Here is a 17,088-nt window from a genome sequence, read left to right on the forward strand (position 1 = left end):
ATTTCTTTTATGGTATCTTTAGATTACATGATCGATAATGACTGGATTAAAATTCCCTTTAGCTTATCAGTGACAGAAGTGAAAGTGGCAGATCTTGATGAGTTAAAAGTATTTTTTTCAATTGATCCTTATTTCATACATTACAGAAACATCTTTGTAATAACAAATTCCTCATATCAATCAAGGAACATAATTAGATCATAGGCAACTCTTATCAATCACCTAGTCTTCTTTAAATCATACTTCTGCAGAGGCTTTTCATTAGTTTTAGGAGTCTTTTCCTTATAAATCTATATTGTCACAAATGTGGAGGCATCAACAATAATGTGGTATAACCCAATACTTGGTCACATGGAGTTCCTCAATTCAGTTCCAGAACCAACACCTTAGGCCTTAAAATCCAAACACACTCTTTGCTGTTAACAAATATTTGGGAGAACAGTTAGTATGCAGATGAATTTAATATATAAGAAGAAGAGGACTGAAAAGGTTAATATTTACTAACAAAATCAATGCCAGGAGATTGTGCCACACATGGCAGATAGACACTCCAAATAGGTGGGGGTTGAGAGAAGAGAAGAGATACTATATACAGATGGTGCCTCCTGAAAGGGAAAATCCAGGCCAGACTCAAACAAGTCAGTTCTAGTGGATGTTTTAAAATATTTTTTCTATTATGGCAATGTCTAAAATGTAATTCAAAGATCAGGAACCCATTGTGCTAGGCATTATACACACAAGAGGAGGCAGCCCTTGACACAGGGATCCAATCTAGGGCTATGTGTACACTGCAGGCTTCTTGCGCAAAAACTTTTTGCACAAGTGTTCTTGCGTAAAAAGTTCTTGTGCAAGAGCAAGTCCACACTGTCAAGAGATGTGCTTTTGAACAAGAGCATCCATGGCAGTGTGAATGCTCTCTTGTGCAAGAAAGCTCTGATGACCATTTTAGCCATAGGGGTTTCTTGTGCAAGAAATCCCGGTTGCCTGTCCACACATGACTTTTTGCGAAAGAGCTCTTAGGAGAGGAATAACTCTTGCGCAAAAAGCCCTGTGTTCTTACGATGTAATGTACTTTTTCTTGCGCAAGAACTGGTTTGTAGTGTGGGCGCTCCGCAAGTTTTTGCGCAAAAGCTCTGCAGTGTAGAGATAGCCCTGATGTCAGGCAGGATATATCTGATGAAAAAAATACATAGAAAAGTTTGGAAGGGCAGGGTAGCAAAATGAAATGAGTGCCACCCAAAAACTCAAGCTAGGGCCACTGGATCCAGTGTTTCTCATGAATGAGAAACAAAGCTTAGGATCTGTCCATTATAGGGGGCTGGTGCAACAGCTACAATATGTCTGCAAAGACACTCAGGCTATGTATCCCGGAAAAGTTCTGCCGTGTCCAGGGAACACGTCTGCTTTTTTGGAACAGTTTCCAAAGAAGCAGGTGCATTCTTTTGGCATTCCTGTATTTCTCTGTGAGAGGAATAAGGGATGTTCTCAAAGAGGAGATATTTAGCCCTGTGTAGACAGGCCAAATTTCAGAAAAGCCTCTTCTGAAAAAAAAAAAGTGGAAAGTGATGTGTAAGAACTCTGCAGTCTAGACATAGCCTCAGTGATCAGTCATCAGGGTTGGGAATAAATCTGCCCACTCCAAATCTTTTTCATGGTCTGTCCCAAAATTTGTGCAAAGAGGATAATCTTTCCTTTGGAACTCAATTCTACAAAGAATATTACCTAGTGATAACTACCTGGTATTTGTTCTCCCATGCTATATACGTATTTGTAATTTACCGATGAATATATATAGCCATAAACCATCCTATATTGTACTGGGACCACAGAAAGGATGAGGATAATCAACTTTTAAGACTGAATTAACCTCCTCTAAAATATTTTTATAGCTAGCAAGCTTTTAACTATATGCTGGTACCAACATGAAACTGTTAATTCTTTGGTGGTTTTTCACAATGCACCAATTTTATATAGTAATTTCTAATTAATATAGACATTTGCCAACACTGGGTTGATTTTTAAGAACATTGTGTTCTTTTTCTGATGGACAGTATTATGACACTTTAAATCAGCTTTAGAGAGAGAGAAAAAAAACAAATTGGTCAAACCTTCCTAGAATTCCAAGGGAAACTGTAAAATCTTTGAACGTGATTGTCTCAGTAATACGTTCTTATACTTAATTTCCCCTCTTTATCTTACGCTACATTTCTCTCACTGTTATATTTTGACACTGGGAAGTCTTATTTGCTAATGTAGATGTAGACTGTAGGCAGCAATTCCACCCAAAGAAATAAAACAGAAAGACACATTCATGTACAATAACTTTTACTGCTGCTGATATACCTGGCGTCCAGAAAGAAGTGCATCATAGATGACTACACACAGTTCTCAAGGCATAACACCTAAATATTCAAGTAAGATAGAAAGCAGAACTAGCAGGATCTCTCTCTCACTCTCTCACACATACATACACACACACACACAGAGGCAAATGAGAGGGTGAATGAACATTACTGATTACAAGATAATGCCTGAATATGCCCCCTAAGTCTTGTCTCCTTTGTCTAATTGTAGTATTTTTTCTGCTGTCAGTAAGTTTTATTTCTGCTGTGGCTGCTGTTAGGTAGACGGTATAGGGACATAAGATTGGGTTCCTTTCCCTTACTTCCTTATGTGGGTGTCTAGTCTAAGTCAGCAGAAAGACCTTGGTAATTCAGCATGAATTGCTGGAATTAATGCTGAGTTTTTTCTGGTGAAATATCAAGCACAGAAGACTTATGGAATTACCAAAATGACACTTGGTCCCATAATATTAATGTAGCCACAAACTTTCTACATTTGATAGTATAACATTTTTAATGACCATACTAGAATCTGTCCAAAAATGTGAAAAAATCATTCACAAAACATCAAAGTTAGGAATTAATCATGATAACCTTTTTACAGTGAAAATAGTTTGCTTTTTTTAAAATCTCAGCCAGCTCTAGATATCACATTTAATAAGAAAAAAAAGAAAATATTATACCTGTGGAATGCATCCAATTTAATATCTTTTTAAATTATCCTGCATATTGACTGCTTGGTAGTTTAATACAAGCAATGTAGGAATATTTGTTTATTTGCAATAAATCAGGGGCAGGCATATGGGAGCTTGAATAGAAAAGGGCTATTGGCCTTACAGTGCTTCTAAGCACCTTTGGCTCTACCAGTGGAGTTTAAATTCTTTGATCTCAGGCCTATATATTATAGTATCCGCAGCCACATTGAATCTCTGGTATTTTTCAGCAAGAGAGCATTTCTGAAGATCAAGCATAATCATAATGCTGTCCAATCCCCAAGTTCAAGAGAAAGCAATTAATTCTGGGGAAAAAATGCTGATATCCCATGTAACTCCTTTTTCATTTACGAGACAAACTATTTACATTTAGTCTCAGAGGAGTAACTGTGTTACCCTGTAACTTTAAAAATTAGTAGTCTTGTGGCACCCTATATATATTTTTGTTAGTGTCTAAGGGTATTGCTAGACTGTGAGGATCTATCGGAAAAAGATACGCAAAATGCACTCCACATTTTTTGTATCTTTTTTCTGATACTTTTGTTAGAAGAGGATTTTCTGAAATTTGGCCCTTCTAGACTGGGCCAAATTTTAAAAAAAAAACCTTTTTCAAAAGCCCCTTTCTTCCTCGTGGAATGAGGAATATCAGGGCTTCTGAAAGAGCGTGTTTGCTCTTCTGCAAAAAAATGTGGAAGAGCAAAAGTGTTCCTTGTATGTGGCACAGCTTTTCTGGGATACCTCCAGCACCCTGAAACATCTCCCTTCCCTCCCTCCCTCCCGCAGTCTAGCCATACCCTAAGATGTCACAGGACTACTCATTATATTTACATTTAAATTACATCTTGCTAGGAACTGTGTATAATCAATCAGGGTATGTCTACACTACCCCGCTAGTTCGAACTAGCGGGGTAATGTAGGCATACCGCACTTGCAAATGAAGCCCGAGATTTGAATTTCCCGGGCTTCATTTGCATAAACTGGGCGCCGCCATTTTTAAATCCCTGCTCGTTCGAACCCCGTGCCGCGCGGCTACACACGGCACGAACTAGGTAGTTCGGACTAGGCTTCCTAGTCCGAACTACCGTTACTCCTCATTCCACGAGGAGTAACGGTAGTTCGGACTAGGAAGCCTTTCTCACCAACTTCCTCAAATTTGGCAAATGTCCAACAGCTATCAGGAGTAGGCCCCCAGTGAATACAATTATTTTAAATCCTGCAGATAATTGACAAAGTATTTACTGAGCAACACAAAGAGCCTATCCATCTTCCAAAAACACTTGTGCCAACCACTTTTTCTGTTGCCATTTTCTGTCCCATCAAACTGGTAAGAGGTGGAATGGTAACTTCCTAATGTTTCAGAGGGTATGTTTACACTACAAAGTTAGTTCGAACTAACGGACGTTAGTTCAAACTAACTTTCCTAGGCGCTACACTAGCGCTCCGTTAGTTCGAACTTAATTCGAACTAACGGAGCGCTTAGTTCGAACTAGGTAAACCTCATTTTACGAGGACTAACGCCTAGTTCGAACTAGCTAGTTCGAACTAAGGGCTGTGTAGCCCTTTAGTTCGAACTAGTGGGAGGCTAGCCCTCCCCAGGTTTCCCTGGTGGCCACTCTGGCCAACACCAGGGAAACTCTATGCCCCCCTCCCGGCCCCGGACCCCTTAAAGGGGCACGGGCTGGCTACGGTGCCCGTGCCAGGTGCAAGCCTGCCAGCACCCAGCTAGCAGACCCTGCACCTGGCACGGCACAGAGCCACCCACCCGATGCCCCCCAGCCCACCCCCTCTTGCCGGGACCAGGCTGGCGGCTCCCGGGAGCTTGCCCTGGACTGCAAGAGGCGGGCACCTTCCTGGGCTAGTGAGGACATCGTGGACCTCGTCCACCATCTCCGCACTAGGCACAGGAAAGTGGCCGGCTAAGGCAGGAGAGCTGCCAGCCTGGCCACCCAGGAGCAGGTGTGCATGAAAATCAAGGGGGTCCACTGAGACCCCCGACCCTGAGCCCTGAGCTTAAAATGGCCGTCCTGGGTCAGACCAAAGGTCCATCTAGCCCAGTAGCCTGTCTGCCGACAGCGGCCAACCCTAGGGACCCTGGAGGGGATGGACCGAAGACAGTGACCAAGCCATTTGTCTCGTGCCATCCCTCTCCAGCCTTCCACAAACCTCGGGCAGGGACACCACTCCTACCCCCTGGCTAATACCACTCCATGGACCCAACCTCCATGACTTGATCTCACTTCCCTTTCAACTCTGTTCTAGTTGTAGCCTTCACAGCCTCCTGCAGCAAGGAGTTCCGAAGGTTAACTATTTGCTTTGTCAAGAACAACAACTTTCTCTTACTAGTTTCAAGCCTGCTACCCATTCCTTTCCTTTGGTGTCCTCTAGTCCTTCTTAATGGGAACTCAGGAAGAACTTTTCTGAATGCACCCTCTCCACCCAACCCCTGCTTTTAGAGACCTCTATCCTGTCCCCCCTCCGTCTCCTCTTTTCTAAGCTGAACAGTCCCAGTCTCTGTAGCCTTTCTTCATCTGGGACCTGTTCCCAACCCCTGATCATGTTAGTTGCCCTCCCTTCTCCCAGCCTTTCTCTTCCCCTCTCCCACCTCCTTTTCCCAGTCTCCCCCAGTTTTTTTCAATAAAGACAGAGTCAATGTTGGAAGAAACATTATCTTTATTTTGTACATCAATAAGAAGGGGGGCTAGGGAAGGGTAAGTGGAAGGAGGTGAGGGAGGAATGGGGTACGAGCCCCCGATGGGGAGGACTGGGCTGGCTCTGCGGGCTTCTGGGGGTGGAAGCTCTCCTGCAGCCCCCCAATTACCCCCTCTCCCCAGATGGCAGCCTGCGGCAAGTGCAGCCGGGCTGATGGCCGAGTGGTGTGATGTGCCCAGTGTGGGTACTCCGGGCACTCCAAGCCAGAACTTCTTTGCAAGCGGGGCACCCCTTAGAACTGTGTGTCCGGGGTGGGGGTCGGGACCCTTTAAGCGCAGCCCTCGGCTAGCCTGAGACAGCATCTCCATGCTCTAAGTCCTCCTTTTATGCCCTGCCGGCACTGCTTCTGGCCATCCTTAAGCCCTGTTCAGAGTCCACTCAATGTGGACTTGCTAGTTCGAATTAGCAAAACGCTAATTCGAACTAGTTTTTAGTTCTAGACGTGTTAGTTCGAATTAGCTTAGTTCGAATTAACTAATTCGAACTAAGTTAGTTCGAACTAGCGCTGTAGTGTAGACGTACCTAGAGTGTTTTCTAAGAAACTAAATTTTACAATTTAAAGAAAAATGAACAACAGCTGAAAGTCAAAACTCAGATGTAACTTCATTAGTTCATCACCAGCCTACCAATAAGAAGATTTAAAAAGTTAATGGATTAAAGTGAAGAAAACAAAAGGTGGGAAACATGAAGATTAAATAGAAAAGAGAATGAAAAATCAAAAATACTTTTGACAAAATAAGAATAGAACAATCCAGTTTAACCTGAAAATTAATAGAAAAACCTTTGGATTGTAATTCATAGGATTTTTTGGGTAGAGTGCTATCAATGAAAGAAAAGTGTCAAATAAGTAGGGTCTCTGGTCCTAATGGTCTGGTGTTTAAACAGTTTTATCCTGTTTAAAAGGAAAAAAAGGACGCTATTCAATGTGAGCAGTGTAAAAGTGTGGTAGCTCAGGTAATTAAAGAACACAAGAAAACAAGACATTCTTGCTATCAACTCTAAACTAGGTATAATTGATTTTCACTGTACTTGACATTTCTTATTACAGTGCTGAGAGATAAGGCATGTAACACTAACTTGGTATGTAAATAAATTGCACTGTTACTTGTTCACCTTCAGTACAGACCTGATTCCAACTCTAGTGAAGTCAGTGGAATAACTTTATAAGGGCTTTGGATCAGTTAATATCTGTTCTGCTAGAGATTTTTAATTATTATTATTGATGATAAGAGGATATCAGGAGGCCCACAGTTTAGAAAATGCCCACACTGAGTGTAGGTTCATACTCAAATCTCTGAACTGCTCAGATCAGATATTGCGCTGGGAGGACTGAAGATTTAGCCATATATTAAGAGTGGCTAGAAACAACACAATAAAAACACATGTTCTGGGATCATAGATTCTACATGTGCAGATCTCTAGATGTGGGAGCTTGAATACACAATTATCAGCATGTCAGAAATTTTTTCTTTTTGTACCTCCAACCTTCCTGTTGGGGCCTGTTTCAGGTTTTCAGATGGGGCTATGTTCACCATGGTCCCACTTCCAAGACTGCATGACCCCTCTAGGTCCTAGAGAAATGTGGTCTACCAGCCATGGTCAATCTATTATGGATGTGAGGCTTATCAGCCACACTCAGTACGGATGGTGAGGTGTGATGTCTCCCCACTTAGCATCCAGGCCCACCTGCCATCACCAGCCCTGAGTGTGCTACATGTGGAGCACGAGGGCTTGCCCTTCTCTGCCTGGTGCCAGCGTCTGGTTGGCCTCCATATAGTGAAGTGCTGGCAGTCTTTCAGTAGGGGCTTGCAGTACACCTCTTTCCTCTCCAGAGGTCAACCCTGAATGAGCTGGGATGCTCCCTTTTATACCTAGTGTCAAGCCAGAGAATGCCCAGCAGGGTCGCAGGGAGGTATGGCTTCTTTGGCCCAAAGAGAATTAACCCCTACAGTTCCAGAATGGGGCATGCCCTGCTACTGGAACTCTACTTGGATATTTTATTTTCAGGGTCTTCTGTTTTGTTTTGTTTTTAGTGTAAGTGGAGTTATAACAAATACTATGGAGGGTAATACTATTCAGAGTGTGAGGGCTAAAAATAGACATACAAACAGTCACAAGTACAGGAAAACACTAGCTAGTTAATAGTGTTATGGATTCAGTTGTAGGCTTTATCCTTCTAGATTTCCTTACTCATTCATTCCATTGGAAGCATTTCTCTGAATTTAGCCATAGAGGTTAATTGTAAACATAACATGTCTAGAACACGGTGTTAGGTGTTTACAGTGGGCATGCGTGTGCCTCACTTCCTGTTGGTGGAGCACACTTATTGTGTAGTATATTCTTACTTTCATCAGGAAACTATGTTCACTCTGTTAGTTATTCTTTAATTTGTATAGCCTCATTTTTAATTATTCTTGACTAAAGAGACACCCACTTAAAATATCTGTCAGGTAAGGTCAATATTCCATATGCTCTATTCACATGGGAGACCATGCCATGTTAGGAGTTCTAAAGCTGCCTGGTGTAAGGGAAGTCCGACAGTGACTACTGTGCAGATTGGCAGACTGCAATGGCACAAGGCTGGGAGCCAAGGAACTTAAGAACTGTTGGACAGACAGCCACTTTTTTTGAAAAAACCCTGTAATCTAGACACACCTTGGGTACGTCTAGACTACATGCCTCTGGCGACAGAGGCATGTAGATTAGACTACCCGGCATAGGAAAATGAAGCGGCTATTTAAATAATTGCCGCTTCATTTAAATTTACATGGCTGCTGCGCTGAGCCAATCAGCTGTTTGTCGGCTCAGCGCGGTAGTCTGGACGCGTGGGGGTCAACATCAAAGGCATTTGTCGACCTCCCAGTTATGCCTCATTCCAGGAGACATACCTGGGAGGTTGACAAATGCCTTTGATGTCGACCCCCGTGCGTCCAGACTACCGCGCTGAGCTGACAAACAGCTGATCGGCTCAGCGCGGCAGCCATGTAAATTTAAATGAAGCAGCAATTATTTAAATAGCCGCTTCATTTTCCTATGCCGGGTAGTCTAATCTACATGCCTCTGTCGCAAGTGCATGTCGCCAGAGGCATGTAGTCTAGATGTACCCCTTGAGTACAATCCAACAGAATTAATAACACCGCGTTGTTATTTTCAGTGCACATCATTCTACTACTAAGCTCTTAGACATGATATCTACACATGACACAACTCAAATCGGTTTCAAGTTCAATGTCAAATTCATCACCACCACTCCTAAAGGAATCTGCAAAATGAATCCATGAATTAAAAAGGAAAGTCTTCAAGATGTTACTTCTCAGCTCTTAAAAAGGAGAACATTTTAAATTTAAACAAAGATTTTGGTTTCTATTATTCTGCTATTGATATTATTATTAGAATTGTACCTACCACGTAATAACATGGGAAAAAATTAGACTGTTCAGTTGTCCTGATTCATAGCATAATCTAATCATTATCTAGTATCCAGCAGAAATTCTGTCCTCACCATGTTAGCAAGTCATAGTTCAAGGTGTGACAGAAAACTGTGGTGATCTTTATGCTTTATTTTTCTACTAGAACATTTATCCAGCATTGCTTGTGTTCTTAATTCAATTAATTTTTTGTTTTTCTACATGTAAATCATTGCTCTAGGAGTTCAATATGGATGCTTCACTGGAGAGAGAGGCTATGTCTAGATTGCAGGCTTCTTTCGAAAGAGGCTCTTTCGAAAGCATCTTTCGAAAGAGCCTCTTTCGAAAGATCGCGTCTAGACTGCAGGCGGATCTTTCGAAAGAGAAATCCGCTTTTTCGAAAGAGAGCACCCAGCGAGTCTGGATGCTCTCTTTCGAAGACGGCCTCTTTACATTGAAGAACGCCTTCTTTTGAAAGAGGAGCTTTCGAAAGAAGGCGTTCTTCCTCGTGAAATGAGGTTTACCATCATCGAAAGAAAAGCCGCGTTCTTTTGAAATAATTTCGAAAGAACGCGGCTTGAGTCTGGATGCAGGGGAAGTTTTTTCGGGAAAAGGCTACTTTTCCCAAAAAAAACCCTGAGTCTGGACACGGCCAGAGAGAACAAATCCCCCACCCCCACCCTCAACTACAGCAGCTTGGGGCCAGGTGAGAAGCATCCCTCTATGGCAGCTGCAGCTCCAGTGGGCACAGCTGGGGGAGAAGTGCATGTCCCCTACCTGGGTCAGGACTAGGTTCATAGGCCTTCTGCACTCCCCAGCCGCACAGAGGAATGGAGCAAACTGTGTGTTTTTGCCTCTCTCCATGATGAAGGGGAATAATCAGCAATGTTCCTGTACTAATCGGGGGAAGGGGGGAGAAGGAGGAGGGATGATGCATCCCTCCCTCAACTTTACTAAAGGGCACCTGGGGGGATGAGAGGCTTGGGGCTGAGGCAGTGTAACCTCCAGCTAGCCCCTTTCACCTGCTTGGTGATTTTCTCTTTTCTGTTTGGTTTTAGGCATCCTCATACAAATTGGGGTGGGGGAGGGGGGAAGCTTCAGCTCCCCTTCCCCCACATAACCAAACCCATTAACTTGCTTTAAGTTATGATCAGAGGATGTTGAATGCCAAATATGATGTTCTTAGCTCTCTCCATTTAGAAAGAGTTCTTGAACAAGCAGATAGATGGACAGACTGATAGACTCGCTCACTCATTCACAGACAGACAAACCCTCTCAAATATATAGAAGATAATTATAGACTCCCTCAGTCATAAATCCCAAACAACATTTTTTTCATCACTTGGTTTTCTGTCCCCTTATTGGGTGTCTAGGATTATATATAGACAATTAGCTGTTTATTTTTTAAAATTTGACTGATGTGCTGATACCAGAAAATGGGCCTTGTTCATCCTCTTCCATGTTACAAGTAGGGGTGGCTGAGGATGAAAGCTATACGAGGAATCCACATCTTTCTACTACTGGGGAATGCCAGCTTTGTCTTCCCACAAAATAAGGGCAGAACATCACCAAACTTTCTTGATTATGGAGAGGTTCTATGGAAGATCAGAGGCATCCAGGAAAGGATTTGTCCCCCCCGCCACACACACACACACACACACACACACACACACACACACGGTGTGTCTACACTACAGCACTAATTCGAACTAACTTCATTCAAATTAGTTAATTCGAACTAAGCTAATTTGAACTAGTGCATCTAGACCTAAAAACTAGTTTGAATTAGCATTTTGCTAATTCGAACTAGCATGTCCACATTGAGTGGATCCTGAACCGAGGTTAAGGATGGCCGGAAGCAGTGCTGGCAGGGCATCAGATTAGGACTTAGAGCGTGGAGCTGCTGTCTCAGGCTAGCCGAGGGCTGTGCTTAAAGGGACCCGACCCCCAACCCAGACAGACAGTTCTCAGGGGTTCCCAGCTAGCTTGTCTAACTCGATGAGGGACAGCAAAGCAGTCCTGGCTTGGAGTGCCCTGAATGCCCACACTCGGCACATCACAGCAGTCGGTCATCAGCCCGGCTGCACTTGCCGCAGGCTGCCATCCGGGGGGGTTAATCGGGGGGCTGCAGGAGAGCTTCTACCCCGAGGAGCCCACAGAGCCACCCCAGTCCTCATCGAGGACTCGTACCCCATTCCTCCCTCACATCCTTCCACTTACCTGTCCCTAGCCCCCCTTCCTGATGTACAAAATAAAGGACACGTGTGTTCAAAAACAGAAACTCTGTTTATTGAACAAAAATCGGGGAGACTGGGAAAAGGAGGTGGGAGAGGGGTAGAGAGAGGGTGGGAGAGGGGAGGGCAACTAAAATGATCAGGGGTTTGGAACAGGTCCCATATGAAGAGAGGCTAAAGAGACTGGGACTTTTCAGCTTAGAAAAGAGGAGACTGAGGGGGGATATGATAGAGGTCTATAAAAGCATGAGTGGTGTGGAGAGGGAGCATAAAGAAAAGTTCTTCATTAGTTCCCATAATAGAAGGACTAGAGGACACCAAATGAAATGAATGGGTAGCAGGCTTCAAATTAATAACAGAAAGTTCTTCGTCACAAAGCAAATAGTCAACCTGTGGAACTCCTTGCTGCAGGAGGCTGTGAAGGCTACAACTAGAACAGAGTTTAAAGAGAAGTGAGATAAAGTCATGGAGGTTGGGTCAATGGAGTGATATTAGCCAGGGGGTAGAAATGGTGTCCCTGGCCTCTGTTTGTGGAAGGCTGGAGATGGATGGCACGAGACAAATGGCTTGGTCATTGTCTTCGGTCCATCCCCTCCAGGGTACCTAGTGTTGGCCGCTGTTGGCAGAAAGGCTACTGGGCTAGATGGACGTTTGGTCTGACCCAGTATGGCCATTCTTATATTTTTATGTTCTGAGCTCAGGGTCAGGGGTCTCACTGGACCACCTTGATTTTCATGCAAACCTGCTCCTGGGTGGCCAGGCTGGCAGCTATCCTGCCCTAGACAGCCACTTTCCTGTGCCTAGTGCGGAGATCGTGGACGTTGGAGGCTTCCCGCAAAACCTTGATGAGGTCCACGATGTCCGCACTAGACCAGGCGGGTGCCCGCCTATTGCGGCCCTGGGCGGGCTCCTGGGAGCCGCCAGCCTGGTCCCGGGAAGAGGCGGAGGGCTGGGTGGCAGCGGTTGGCTGGCTCATGCCGTGCCAGGTGCAGACTTAATTCGAACTAGGCATTAGTCCTCGTAGAATGAGGTTTACCTAGTTCGAATTAAGCGCTCTACTAGTTCGAATTAAGTTCGAACTAGCGGTTTGTATGTGTAGCGCCTATTAAAATTAATTCAAACTAACGTCTGTTAGTTCGAATTAACTTTGTAGTGTAGACCCACCCACACACACACACACACAGGCTCTGGCCCTTGATAAGGCCTCTCCCCAAGTTTCCTGGCAGGACCATCAGTGGATAGCATGAAAAAAGCTCCACAGCCTGTTCTTAATATATTCTGCAGGGTCTCAGGTTTGAGAAAGGTGTGTCCCCCTTCTTCCATAACTTTTCCCATCTGGCCCAGCCAGGTTTTTCCTTGCTGCAGCACAGATCCTGGGTGCACACAGTAGACTGTTAGATCTAGGGCAGAGTGAAAGAGCTGGAAAGCTGCTGAGCCCCCTTCCACCAGGAAGGCAACAGAACTACTTGCTGAGGCCAGCCCTGAGTTTTTTATCACTTAATTTTGACTTAGGGTGAAGAAATGCAGAGCTTGACCTTGTCCATTATAAAGGTTGTTTTTAATAAAGAAAAACAAGCCATGGTTGTCATAAAGTCCTCCAGCTTGCATGTTCAACCACCCTACAGCTTTACTCTACCGATTACTACCTACAGGCTTGCCCTATGTCATTTAATTTAATATGCCTCAAAGCTGGCAAAGGGATGGCTCCCCTTGCTGAACCTGGAAGAAGTGATCACATCTACATCCCTATTCCTCATTCTGCAGCACCCTAGGAAGGCATATACACCAATGCAAGACGGATACCAAAGACTACCCCTCTGATCTGGTAATGTTCTGCACCCTCGTGGCACAAGTGCCAAAGACTGCACAAAGAGGAAAGGAAAAGTTTATTGGGCATTTTCTTATATGTACCCTTTAAATGGCCTCCTTCCTGCGCTTTTAAAAATGGAAGTAAGTGTCTCACCTTGGGATTCCTTTGGAGACCTTTTGTACTTTTCTTATCCAGAACATATGGTCCAGTTTTGAGAGGACACTGCATTCACCTGCCAGGGATCCAAATGCTCAGACTTTAGAGCTTCACATACACAAGTCCACTTGTTTTTTAAAAAAAACCTGTGTCATGTCAAAAGATAAGCCTTATATTTCTTTACCCTAAATCAAAACTAAGTGATAAAATGCTCATTGTTAGGCTGTGCCCATGCAGGCCAGGCCTAAATACAGGATAAAACAACTCCAAATACCTTTGCACATTATATGGTTTATATACATTATTACTAGCTGCTAGCATCTATAATTCTTGAATCTCATTGGTCTGGACAGTGTACAGATCATGAATGGACCAATAATTTATAACCTCACCTTATCTACATGTTAAGCTTATCATTTTCAGGTATTCCCACTTATCTTGATTAGCCCAATATCACCATCTCTGTTGAATTATCTCAGAGGTCATCAGAGCTGAGTCCCATAAATTCAAGAACCATATGATAGAAGGTTAGAGTAAAGGAAATGGACCCTTAGTTTTTATCCATGGAAAAGAAAACTGGAAATAAACTGGAGTTCTAAATAATTACCTTTCAGTTACATAGCAATGTTTTAAGGTAACTTTGTCATTGGGTATATGTGCAGTGTGATCAAAGATTCACAGCACTGTGTGTTTTCTTCACAGGGTAGACATACGCAGAGAGATCCAGGCAGCTGTGTGTTTATACACAATTCCATATTTATATTCATCTGAATATAACTTGCATTAAGTAATTTTACAAAATTAATTCCTTAAATATGGGTTTCAGTAGAGTCTGCTGCATTAGAATACATTCCTGTCTTCTTATTTGAAAGAAAACAATGCAGACACTGTAATCTGTAAAGCTTTATTTATTATTCATAACATTCTGTTGTCTGGGTTCCCAGGTAACAAGTGCAGAAAATACATCGGAAGCATCACAGTGAAAAGAAACTCTGCTGCAGCACAGATTTGAAACACATACCTCTCAAACTTATGGTAGCATTTCTAAAGGTCATAAAAAAAATGATGCACCTGGGTGCCAAGGCATAAGCATTTCTTAACATGAAAGCCTCAAATTAAGCTTCTATTGCTAGGATATTTATTTCATGAAAAATAATATTGCTGTGGCTTTCCGTGATGCAGAACTGTGGGCTTTGTAAAGTCAGGAATTCCATGAAGTTGTCTTAAAGAGCAATGCACCATGTGTCTCATGGTGTAGTTATCCTTCATTTTTAGGGACATTTCTTAATATTGTTCCATAATTACACTTTAATTCTATATTCACTACATTAATGCTCAGTTAAAATTCTAGCAAGATAGCTTCTAACACATGCCAGCAAAGCAAGATGAGGTAAAGCTTCTTTAAAATACTCAGCAGCAAATGATTCTTAGAGGTGGATATGTATTTCATATCAAGTGATTATAAAGCACAGTTCACCCAAAGAGATTCCAAAACAGTTAGGCTACATCTAGGCTGGCATGATTTTTCCGCAAATGCTTTTAACGGAAAAGTTTTCTATTAAAAGCATTTTCGGAACAGAGCATCTAGAAATGGAGATCGGGGCTTTTTTCCGCAAAAGCACTTTTTGTGGAAAAGCGTCCATGCCAATCTAGACGCACTTTTCCGCAAAAAAGCCCCGATCGCCATTTTTGCGATCGGGGCTTTTTTGCACAAAACAAATCTGAGCTGTCTACACTGGCCCTGTTGCGCAAAACCTTTGTGCAAAAGGGACTTTTGCCCGAATGGAAGCAGCATAGTATTTCCGCAAGAAGCACTGATTTCAGACAGTAGGAAGTCAGTGTTCTTGCAGAAATTCAAGTGGCCAGTGTAGACACAGCCTTAATGTTTCATACTTTAAAGAACTAGGGAAATCTCTTCAGGATCAGAGAGATGCTTTATGCATGTACGGTGTTAAGTGGCAGATTGGCGCTACAACCCTCATCTTCATAAGCAATCCTTACTCACTTGAGTAGTCCCAATGACACTCAGATTGCAATAAGAGTACACAGTGGAGGGCTATTTCCAGCACTAAAGCTCCCAGCAGGTGAATATTTCAAGGGAACTGATTCATATGGACCCAACATGAATTAACACTCATCTTAGAATTAATTGCATTTCCACTGAGCAATAATTAAAGTTCAGATTCAAATGTAATTATACCACAATCAAGTGCTTTAGAGTTTAGCCACAATCATCCCAAGCTACAGTCAAAGAGCAGGAAGCAGTTTGGAAATAACTGCTCCTGGCATCCCAGCACTGTCTCCAAATTTGTTTCTAATACAATTATATTTTTAAGGCTGCTTAAAAAGGAGACCTTTATAAATCACAAGTTTATCTTCCAGATTTTCAACCTTTTCTACTCACTTTCATTGTCATTCCACATTAACAGTCTAGTAAAGTGGAACAGGAAGGGTCTTGTCTCTTTTGTTTGCAAGTCAAGTACCTTGCAACTCATGGCACTGAAAAGAATAGTTAAGAATATACATAGCAGCCAGAAATGACAACTTGTAGCCTGTCCACAGTTGAGCCCTTCATGTCCAAAACATTGAAGAATAATCTGCACACCATTACTAGGAAATTAGCCTGTTCTCCCCCATCTCATGTGGCAGAATAGATGTTCATTAATATTGCCACATGTCTAGTGTGTACCTAACCCATTAACTTTACATGTGAATTAGTTGGCTTTGTAAGTACTGCAGACCTTACCTTCTAACCCTTACTAGCCCTTATCGAATAGATCAACAGTCTGATACAGGGGTTGATCTAAAAAGCTTGCTAAGTGTTTAATTGCTACATGAGAGAGATGCTCAAATATATAGCCAGGAGCACTATCAATGCCAACTATCAAGGAGTTGCACTCAATGTTTTGGACTTATTTCTCCTTTGAATTGGTGGTTACAAAGACAGGTTATTAGCTGAACCCTTGATGTCTTAAAATTATTCTTGGAAGCATATTTGGGCTGCAGTGCCAGTTACTGCAACAGACTTTCCACTGGTGGATGTATGTCTGCAGAGCAGTAGCCTTTGGTATATTGATGCTATTAGGGTGTTAAAAAGAGGAATGTCTTGACATTGTAAGGGACTTTCTGACTTTGAGTTTTTAAATGGTCTGTTAGAACAGCATTGCCATTAAACAAAAAGTGCAGTTGAATTACTAGCTAAGAAAATAACCATACAGACACAGAAGGTTGGAATCTGTCAGCTGTAAGAGAGGATGGGCCTTAGATGGCGCTCTAAAGGGATCTGCTGCTCCTTCAGATAGTCATTACATACACAGCCAGTTAAGAAATTCTTCAGCAACTCAAATGAAATTCACTAGGCTAAACTACAATATGCAGGTATCAGAGGGGTAGCCGTGTTAGTCTGAATCTGCAAAAGTAGCGAGGAGTCCTGTGGAACCTTATGCAGATGGCTCTGTAGCTAAGGGACCAGTGAGATGGATGATAGCTCTAGAAAAAGGCAAGGCCAGGCTAAAGGCTAATGACTCTGAAAAGGGTAGATATTATCAAGAAAACAATCATCAGAGGAAGAAAGAGGAAGCAAAGAATAATACTTAAAATTGATGCTTGACCATATTGTACTGATTAACATTACCAGCAAATCAGATATACAATACCATTCATTTTAAAAATACATGTTATTAGCACTGAACCCACGGATGATTACTTGGAACCACT

The sequence above is a fragment of the Pelodiscus sinensis genome, chromosome 1 (genome assembly GCF_052426305.1).
Source record: "Pelodiscus sinensis isolate ZL-2025 chromosome 1, ASM5242630v1, whole genome shotgun sequence".
In the NCBI taxonomy this organism is placed as follows: domain Eukaryota; kingdom Metazoa; phylum Chordata; order Testudines; family Trionychidae; genus Pelodiscus; species Pelodiscus sinensis.